A 10,416-nucleotide genomic window follows, 5' to 3' on the forward strand; every position below is an offset into this window, starting at 1 on the left:
TGATTAGTCTAAACTCTCCACAGCTGTGAGAGATGAATGTACAAATTCCAATAAAGATTCTGCATGTTCTGGACTGAATTTACCTACATGACATCGCCTACATGACATCCAGGACCACTTGAAAGACCTAGAGCTGCTAAAACACTGTTCCATGTCTTCCCTAGCATCTGATGCTGGGAGACTTGCAACAGCTCCAAGAGGGTGCCTGCTCAGCCAATGCCACCCAGCAGTGGCCATTTATTTAGCAGGACTGTGGTGTGTCGGGAGAACAGCAGGGCTGATAAATTAAACCTAAGTATGTGGGAATTCAAAGAGGCCTTGCAATTCATGATGTGAATAGCCAGGAGGATTATTAAACACCTTGTAATTGAAGGGGTTGGCCTGGAGCTACAAGGGACAACAAAACCAGCTGCCTCACCACCTCTAATTCATCAAACACAGGCTCAGGACATTCTTCAGTTAGTTGGAAAAGTCCACAGGGTCTTGTTTTCCTAATTTGGACACCTTCTTGCAAAAATCCTTCCCTGGACACATGGCACAGTCCTAGGGCAATCCTGATTCTACTTCTGCCAGCACCCTCAGCTGTTCCTCCTAGCCCATCTCCATCCCTTTGGGATCCTCCACCATCTCAAACCCGCTCTCTTCCAGGGACCCAGGTAGGCTACCTACGTTTTCTTTTCTTCCTCTACTCTGGTCTTCCTAAGGTCCCCCTAGACCTGCAGCTGCAGCCAGCCTCAGCCTCTATTCCCAGCACATCTCCATTCCCTTGAGACTCAGAGTCACATGTGGCCCAGACTCAGGATATCCCTAGTTCCACCTCCAGTACCCTCCATGGAACCAGACCCTGAACCCTACTTGAGACGCTCAAAGTCACTCCCCTTCCCCCGAATGCTAGCCTATCACCCCACCACATGCAGAGCTGATCTGAGACTGCTTTGAGTCTGAATCCAGAATTCCAACCAGAACTTCAGACCACAGACCAGTCTCAGCCTGAACCCTGAAACTCAGAGTGGTCCCAACATTGGAAAACAAGCATTATTCAGCTGATCCATAACCTGACAGATTAGGATTATAGCAATCAAAGAACCAATGCCCACCCAACAAAGGTAAAATCAGATATGCCCACCAAGAAACAGCATGTGGTGGTTTAAAAAAAAAAGACCTCCAAAGAGAGGGCACTATTAAGAGGTGTGGCTTTGTTGGAGTGGGTGTGGCCTTGTTGGAGGAAGTGTGTCACTGTGGAGGAAGGCTTTGAGGTCTCATATGTGCTCAAGCCACATTCAGTGTCTCAGACCACTTCCTGTTGCCTATGAGTCAAGATGTAACAACTCTCAGCTCTTTCTCTAGCACCATGTCCTGTATGCTGCCATGCTTCCCACCATGACAATAATGGACTAAACCTCTAAACTGTAAGCAAGCCACTACAATTAAATGCTTTCCTTTATAAGAGTTGCCATGATCATGGTGTCTCTTCACAGCAGTAGAAACCCTAAGACACACAACAAATGTCACAGCTCTAGGTACCTAAATCTCATCACAGAAAAACACAAATATGAAAAACAGAAACAACATGTCTCCTCCAGAAACCATTTCTATTATAATATTCCCTGAGAAAAGCAATTTAGCCTAAAGAACAAGACAAGAACTTCAATATAACAAGTATAAATACATTCAAGGACTTTAAAGAGGATATGAGTAAATACCTGAATCAAGACCATGAAATCACAAACAGTTGAATGACATTATAAAAATAATTCTAGATATGAAAATAGAATTTAACAAAGAAATAGAATAACTAAAGAAAAGCAAACTGAAATACAATTTTAAATGAAAACTTAGGAAGTCAAATAAAAAGCTCTGAGGAAAAACTCATCATACTAGATGAAGTGGAAGAGATTATTTCAGGTCTTAAAGGTAAGGTAGACAAAATGGATCACTCAGTCAAAAAGATGTTAAATCTAAAAATAATAAATTGATTAATTAATTAAAATCCAGGCATAAAACATCCAGGAAATCTGGGGCACTATGAAAAGACCAAATCTAATAATAATAGATATAGAGAAAGGATAAGAAACCTAGGTCAAAAGCACAGGAAATATTTTTTTAATCATAAAGTGGGCTGGAGAGATGGCTCAGAGGTTAAGAGCACTGGCTGCTCTTCCAGAGGTCCTGAGTTCAATTCCCAGAAACCACATGGTGGTTCACAACCATCTGTAATGAGATCTGGTGCCCTCTTCTGGCCTGCAGGTGGAACACTATACATAGTAAATAAATAAATCTTTTAAAAAATAAATAAATAAAGGAAAATTTCCCAAATCTAAAAAAAGAGATGCCTACCAAGGTGCAAGAAGCATACAGAACATCAAACAGACAGGACCAGAAAAGAAATTCTCCACAACACATAACAATCAAAACACTAAATGGACAGAACAAAGGAAGGATACTAAAAGCTGCAAGAGAAAGGGACCAAGTCACATATAAAGGCAAGTCCATAAGAATAATGCCTGACTTTCTCATGGAGACTGAAATTCAGAAGAGCCTATGCTGATGTTCTACAAGCTCTGAAAGATCACAGATACAAGCTCAGACTACCATACCCAGCAAAAGTATCAGTCATTATTCAAGGAGAAAGCAAATTTCATGATTAAAAACAACTTTAAGCAATTTATGTCTACCAATCCAGCTCCACAGAAGACAGAAAGAAAACTTGAGTCTAAAGAGAATAACTACAACCAGCATTGCAGTCCATCACTGAGGGGAGTCAGGGGAGGAACTCAAACAGGGCAGGAACCTGGAGGCAGGAACTGATGCAGAGGCCATGGAGGAGTGCTGCTTACTGGCTTGCTTCTTATGGCTTGCTCAGCCTGATTTCTTACAGCACTCAGGACCACCAACCCAAGAGGTGGCACTGCCCACAATGAGGGGGACCTCTCATATCAATCATCAATCAAGAAAATGTACCATAGGCTTTCCCACTAGCCAATCTCTTGGGGGCATTTTCTCAGTTGAGGTTCTGTCTTCCTAAATGACATAAAACCAGCCAGCACAATATCACTGGTCGTCAGAAAAATGCAAATTATAATTACTTTGAGATTTCATCTTATCCCAGTCAGAATGGCCAAGATTAAAATAAATTTCATCAAATGCTAGGGAGGATGTGGGGGAAGGGGAACATTTTCATTGCTTGTGGGAATACAAAATGGTACAGTCATTATGAAAATCAGTGTGAAGGTTCAAAAGGCTAAAAATAGATTTACCACAAGATCCAGCTATAACTTGGATCATATACTCTGTATCTTACTACAGAGATACCTGCTCATCCATGTTCATTGCTGCTGTAGTCATAATTGTAGGGGAAAGGGGCTGGCTAAAGAAACCTACCCTGACCCTGGAGCCCAGAACCAGGGAAAGAAACACAGCCTGGGTCTGGGACCTGAGCCAGAGAAATGAACACTTTATCCCCAAACCCAGAACTGAGGAAACATGCCCTGAATCTGAAACCAATACCAAAGAAACACTCTTAGATGTGAAAGAAATATGCCCTTGCCTTAGAATTAAAGTCAAAAAGATAAGATAGGCCAGTGAAAGAATCACAGGTTGGCTCTGAAATCAGGGCCATCTCTGCCCCTAGCCCACAAAACTGACAAATCCCTGAGCAGAAAAAAACTAACTAATCCCTGGTTGACTCCGTCCCCAAGAGATCCTATATAAACCACCTTGTCTGGTCAGTTGTGGGCTGTTCTCTCCACCCTGGTAGAGGCAGCCACTCTCCTGGACTCCTCCTTTCCAAATAAATTTCTTTCTCAAAAGAGTTTTGGGTGTGAAGATCTTCATTCACTGGTGCAGAGAAGAACCTTGCTAAGATGTCACATAGTGGATAGAGCAAAGAGGAGCTGAACAGAAGAACCCTGCTGAGATGTTCCATAGTGGACTGTATAGTGGGTAGCTGTTCCAGCTTTGACCTGGAAGTACTACCCCTAGTGAGGCTTCTGGTAACTGCCACACCTACCTATGACCTGCCCCTGGGGTGGTGCAAAGATGGGAGTCCTTAAGAACCAAGATCCAGATGTGCTTGCTCTCTTGGTTCCTTGTGATCCTGGATGCTGGATGGTAGACTGAGCAGAGTTCTCCAGAGAATACTGCTGGACTGCACTCTACCTCTCCTGGATCCTGTAACCAACCCCTTTACTGGCTGTAAGTTACTCCAAAATAAACTTCCTTTTTAACTGCGTGGAGTTGCCTTAATAAATCCCCGAATAAGCCAGGCGGGGTGGTAGCTCACGCTTTTAATCCCAGCACTCAGGAGGCAGAGGCAGGCAGATCTCTGTGAGTTCGAGGCCAGCCTGGGCTACAGAGTGAGTTCCAGGAAAGACGCAAAGCTACACAGAGAAAAACCCTGTCTTGAAAAATCAAATAAATAAATAAATAAATAAATAAATAAATAAATAAATAAATAAATAAATAAAAATAAATCCCCAAATAGAACTGAGCAAGGGGGAACTGAACAGAAGAAACTTGCTGAGCTGTCCCATAGTGGACTGAGCAAGGTAGAGTTGAACAGAAAAAGCTTGCTGAGACGTCCCTCAGGGGACTGAGCAAGGGGAAGCTGAAAAAGTAACACTTTTCTCTGGAGTCAGAGGCAATTGCTACATTTCTACAGGGGCTTCCCCTTTTGCAGAGTGAAGCAAAAAGAAGCAACATCTTAGGCTGGAGAATAAGCAGAGCTCTGCTAGGAAGCCCCCTTAACTGAGGGTTGAACAAAGCTCAGTTGTAGTGGCTCTCCAGGAAAGGAGCAGGATTGCTATATCCTGTGGGGAGACCATCCCCCATCATGCCAGATATAGCTTGACTTCCGAACAGTCAGGATACCCTTCCCTACTGAGCTGTCCTAGCAGCTCAAGGCCTGACTCTCCCCAGCAGTCAGAATACCTTCCCTTGCAGGGCTGAGCTGTCTCATTGCAGCTCCAGCCGTCAGAGCTGTCCTAGCAACTCAAGGTGTCACCTGACTCCCCAAGTAGTCAGGATACCTTTCCCCCAGAGTTGCAGAACTCACATTTCAGTGCCAAAACCGGGGACCAAACACCCAAAGTTGCAACACAGTTACTTACATTTTGGTGCTGAAACCCCAGACCAAACCCACAGAGTGGCAACAGTTACTTATATTAATAGCCAGAAATTAGGAACAGCCAAGACACCCATCAACTGATGAATGGGCAATGAAAGTGTAGTACATTCACACAATGAAATTATATGTTAAGAAAAATGAAATCCACAATTGAATGGATGGAGCTATAAGCAATCATCCTTGGTTAGGTAACCCAAACCCCAAAAGACAAATATTGTATGTTTTATATGTGGATGTTATCTTTTAAGCTTCTGATACATGTGCTACAATCTACATAACCACAGATGTTAGGAATTTTAAGATGTTAGTGTCTTAGTGTTCTATTGCTGTGAAGAGACACCATGACCACAGCAACTCATAAAAGAAAGCATTTAATTGGGGCTTCCTTACAGTTTCAGAGGTTTAGTCCATTATCCTCATGATGGGAAGCATGGTGACACACAGGCAGCCATGGTGCTGGAAAAGGAACTGAGAGTTCTACATCCAGATCTGAAGGCAACAGGAAGATAGAGAGAGCCTAGCTTGGGCTTCTGAAACTTCAAAGCCCACCCACAATTCATACTTCCTCCAACAAGGCTACCTTAACAAGGCTATTCCTCCTAATTCTAAGTAGTACCACTCCCTGATGACTAAGCACTCAAATACATAAACCTACGGGGGTAATTTTTATTCAAAGCACACCTAGTAAGAGACCTAAGGAAGAAAATGGAATCTTCTCTGAAAGGGTATAAAGAATATGGTAATATAAAGGATAAAAGGGGAACTAGAACAGGAAGATTAAAGGAGATGCGGATGAGAGTGCAGGGTAGATGAGGGCATGTTAGGGACAGCTAACACTGAAGTCCTTTTGAAAAGCTATATGAAAACCTGCTATTGTAGAAGCTTCCTAAAATATATACATATATAAGAGCAATATAAATGGAGTCATCATATAATGAAGAAGACAATACACCAACTAGACATCATATGCTACCAAATAAAACCTCCAGTACAAGGAAAGGATTACATCTTTTAAAGTCATTGGCCAAAAGGGAGTTCCATAGACACACACACCTCAAAGACTACAGGCTATTGCTAATTCTGTTGGTTACCTCCCACAACCTGATGGTAAGATTCTATTGCTTAAGATACCAGATATTTGTGGCATAGAAGATGGAGAAATCGAGCTGTTACTCAATTGGAAGCTTCACACTTACTAGTGTTCATTATGCTAGCAGGTGTTATACATACTGCCAGAGAAGGAAAGTAATCACTAATCTCACCCAGTTACAAACACTGCAAGTTATAATAACAACCGACTTGCAAGCAATATATGCCATCTGGTGCAATAGTGATACAAATGTTAGGAAAGCAACCAAACACTTTTTAACTGGAATATAAGACCCACTCTATGAGATGAAAGCTATACCTGATATTGTTAATGAAGGCAAGAACCTGAGACTAGATAGGTCCTGGGCCCTAGAGAAAAAATTACTACTATTATTCTGTTAAAGGAACATAGCAATAAAACAACTCCTCCTAATGACATGTTGCTACACTTATGGATCAGAGTATTACCCAACTCTCATCAAAGAAGCTTCTGGTAGTAGATGGTAATTAACACAAAGATCCACAATTGGACAATGTGCAGAGAGTAAGAGACTTTGGAGTGCTGAGTCCTGAATGGGATGTCTTTATCACACTCCTCCACTCAAGCTCAGTAATCTCTCCAGAAGAGGGAATATGTCCAAGATAGGGTTTCTATTGCTGTGATAAACACCATGACCATGGCAACTCATATAAAGGAAAATATTTAATTGGGGCTTGCTTATAGTTTCAGAGGTTTAGTCCACGATTGTCATGGCGAGAAGTATGGTGGCATGCAGACAGATATGGTACTGGAGAAAGAGCTGAGAGTTCCACATCTTGAGTCATAGGTAACAGGAAGTGAACTATGACACTGGGCATAATTTGAGCATAGGAGACCTCAAAGCCCACCCCTATAGTGACACACATCCTCCAACAAGGCCATACCTACTAATAGTGCCATTCCCAATGGGGGCCATTTTCTTTTAAACCACCATAGGGAAGAAAGGGTTTATTTGGCTTATGCTTCCAAATCACTGTTCACTATTGAAGGAAGTCAGGACAGGAACTCAAACCTGGAAGCAGGAGCTGATGGAGAGTCCATGAAAGGGTGCTGCTTACTGGCTTGTTCCTCATGGCTTGCTCAGCCTGCTTTCTTATAGAACCCTGGACCACCTGCCCAGAGATAGTATCACCCACAAATGGCTGGGCCCTCCTTCATCAATCACTAATTAAGAAAATGCTGGATCTTGTGAAGACATTTTCTCAATTGAAGTTCCCTCTTTTCAGATGACTCTAGCTCAGTGGATCAAGACCCCTTTGAGGTCAAATGACCTTTTCACAGGGGTCACCTAAGACCATCGGAAAACACGGATATTTACATTATGATTCATAATAGTAGCAAAATGACAGTTATGAAGTAGCGACAAACATAATTTTATGTGTGGGGGTCCCCACAACACAAGGAACTGTATTCCCAGCACTAGGAGGCTGAGAACCACTGCTCTGGCTTGTGTCAACTTGACAGAAAACTAGCCAGTACAAGGTAAAAAGATTCTAAGAGCCAGAGGCAGCACTTTCCAGGCACAGCAGGGCTGATGCACATATGAATTCACAGAAACAGCCACAGCACGCTCGAGACCTGCACACACTCAAGTCGACAAACCCCAGCATGGAGCGGGAAAGGCAGCCCAAAATCCCACCCCAGTCAAGAAGTTATTCCCTGACGGCAGCTGCTGGGAGGGAATCCAGTTTTCTTTAGTGCAGTGATGCTGAGTATGTCAGCCACCCTCTAGAGTAGACTTCACGCTCAGGAGAAGTTCGCTAATGCAAATCACACTCCACAGTCTTTAGTGCCTTTTTCTTTCATTTTTGTTTTTTAAGAGAAAGAAAGAACATAAAGTTGCATGGGGGACAGGAATTAATATGATAAAAAAATGTACTGTATGAAATTCTCAAAAATATAAAAACCTATTAAAATACCTTCGGAGTACTAAATACATAGAATGACATAGGACATGCTCCTTCCACCACATTAATTAGATGGAGGCACTTGCCTATTCTCCTTTATGAAATATATGAAGATCAGAATGTTTTCAAAACTTTGGGACAAGGATTCACAAATCCTTAATTTAACACTATCAATGGAAGACCAACTATTATTACTTCCCCTAGAACCAAGTGGCAAGGGCAGCCTTTTTTAAAGCACACACACGCACACGCACACGCACACGCACACACACACACACACCTGTGAAAGTCAGAAGATGTTGGATCCTCCTGGACCTAGAGTTACAGGCAATTGTGAGCCTCTTAGGATGGGTGCTGGGACTCAAACCTGGGTGGTCCGGAAGGGCAGCCAGAGCGGCTGGGGCTGAGCCATCCTGGCAGCCCCAAGCACAGCCTTTTCAAGTGGCTTCTCTCTGTGTTTCCACTGGAGTCAGTTCCAGGGACGATCATAAGATTGCACAAAACACTTGTTCTTTTTTTACGTTTTATAAAATTGATGAGAAGACATCCAAGACGGTGGCTGTTCTTCCCACCCCGAGCACCCACAGTATGAAGCTCACCACTGCCTGTACCTCCAGCTCCAGGCACCTGACCACAAGTGCACATACTCACACACAGCCATACACACGTAAACATAATTAAAATGAATCAAATGTATCTTTAGAAAGGCTTTTCTTCAGTTAAAAAAAAAAAAAAAGACTTCCAAGGTTAAATGGTGGATTAGAAGTCTCCTCCCTGTGACCGAGTAAGAAAAGACCAGTCTGAGAAAACGGAGGGGTGGGGGGGAGCAGTCAAGAAAGAGCTGTCAGGACACCTGAAATGCGTGAAGACTAGAAAAGCCATGGGCCTGGAGGGTGTGTAAAATCTGTCTACAGCTTCAACCACGCCCAGGCCCCTGGGAGAATGAGACGGAAGCCACGACCACAATCCATGGAGGCAGTGCTGGTGACAACAGATTGCCAGGAAAAACCCACGGTTCGTACAAATTCTGTTTGTACACACAGGGTTTCTCTGTGTAGCTCTGGCTGTCCTGGAACTCGCTCTCTAGACCAGGCTGGCCTCAAACTCACAAAGATCCTCCTGGCTCTGCCTCCCGAGTGCTGGGATAAAAGGCGGTACAAATTTTATGATGTAAGCAGCCTAACAGCAACAAAAACACGCAGAGAAATAACTAGAATGTGCTAAACACTACCTTTATTATCATTGTAAATTTACATAATTTCGTTTTAAATAATGTTTGCACTAACCAAGGCCACTGGTGAGCCATCTACCTATCACTCTAGCGCACCCCTGCATGTTGCTCTCAGGAAAATTAAAAATATTTTGAACGAATTAAATAAATGAAACTAATAAATCATCTGTCCCAAATGTCTCCCTTGCTCAGAGTGCTGGCTTCTTTGCTAATTCAACTTTAGAAATGCAACGTGAGCTGCCTGTGTTGATGTAGTGGCTTATAAAATAAGCCTGATACAAACCAGCACCAGGGAAGCTGAGGTAGGAGACATCTCAAGTTCTAAGGCTAGCCTAGGCTATATGGTGAGACTGTCAAAAAAAAAAAAAAGAAAAAATAGTGAATGACTGTTCAAAGTATAAGGACTGAAATACTGTGGTTTTGCCCTGTGGTTTATATTCCTTTTCAAAGTAATGCTTTATAGCCTGGTGAGACAGTCTCACCATACATAACACATTTAAATTGATAGGTAATAACAATTTAACTGCTAATGAGAGAAAGTGTCTAGGGAGCTGTTTGTCAAAGAAAACCCGAGAAGGGTGCGGGAAGGTGGGAGGCTGGCCAGCGGCCTGCAGTTCCAGCTTCCCTGGTGGAAACGCCTCGATCAATGAGCAAGGAAGTAGCCGGCTCCCTCTCCGGCTCCCTCCCTCCCTCCCTCCTCTCTGCCCTCTGACTCTAGCCGCAAAGACTCATCTACAACACTTTTATATGACAGAATCAAAAAGATGGGCAGAATGGGTCTAAGAATTCTTCAAACCACGAAAATGACTGGAGCTCTAACGTTCAAATCGGCGTTTGTCTAAGCGGCATTGGCGGGTTTTTTCCTGGGATCCAGGCTGGGGTGAGTGCGCCAAGGGCAGAGTCTACATAGAATCTCCCTGCCAAAATTAGCATCGCCAGTAGTCGTGGCCGAGTGGTTAAGGCGATGGACTAGAAATCCATTGGGGTCTCCCCGCGCAGGTTCGAATCCTGCCGACTACGAAGA

The 10,416-nt window shown here is 43.2% G+C and overlaps 1 non-coding gene across 1 annotated transcript; it reads left to right on the plus strand.

Moving 5' to 3' along the window:
* Positions 1-10,330: 10,330 nt before the first annotated feature.
* Positions 10,331-10,412, plus strand: Trnas-aga (transfer RNA serine (anticodon AGA)). Its single transcript has one exon. It is a non-coding gene; the product is annotated as a tRNA-Ser (tRNA).
* Positions 10,413-10,416: the final 4 nt, after the last annotated feature.

This window comes from Peromyscus californicus, unplaced genomic scaffold, assembly GCF_007827085.1.
Source record: "Peromyscus californicus insignis strain IS unplaced genomic scaffold, ASM782708v3 Scaffold_5__1_contigs__length_169319896, whole genome shotgun sequence".
NCBI lineage: Eukaryota > Metazoa > Chordata > Mammalia > Rodentia > Cricetidae > Peromyscus > Peromyscus californicus.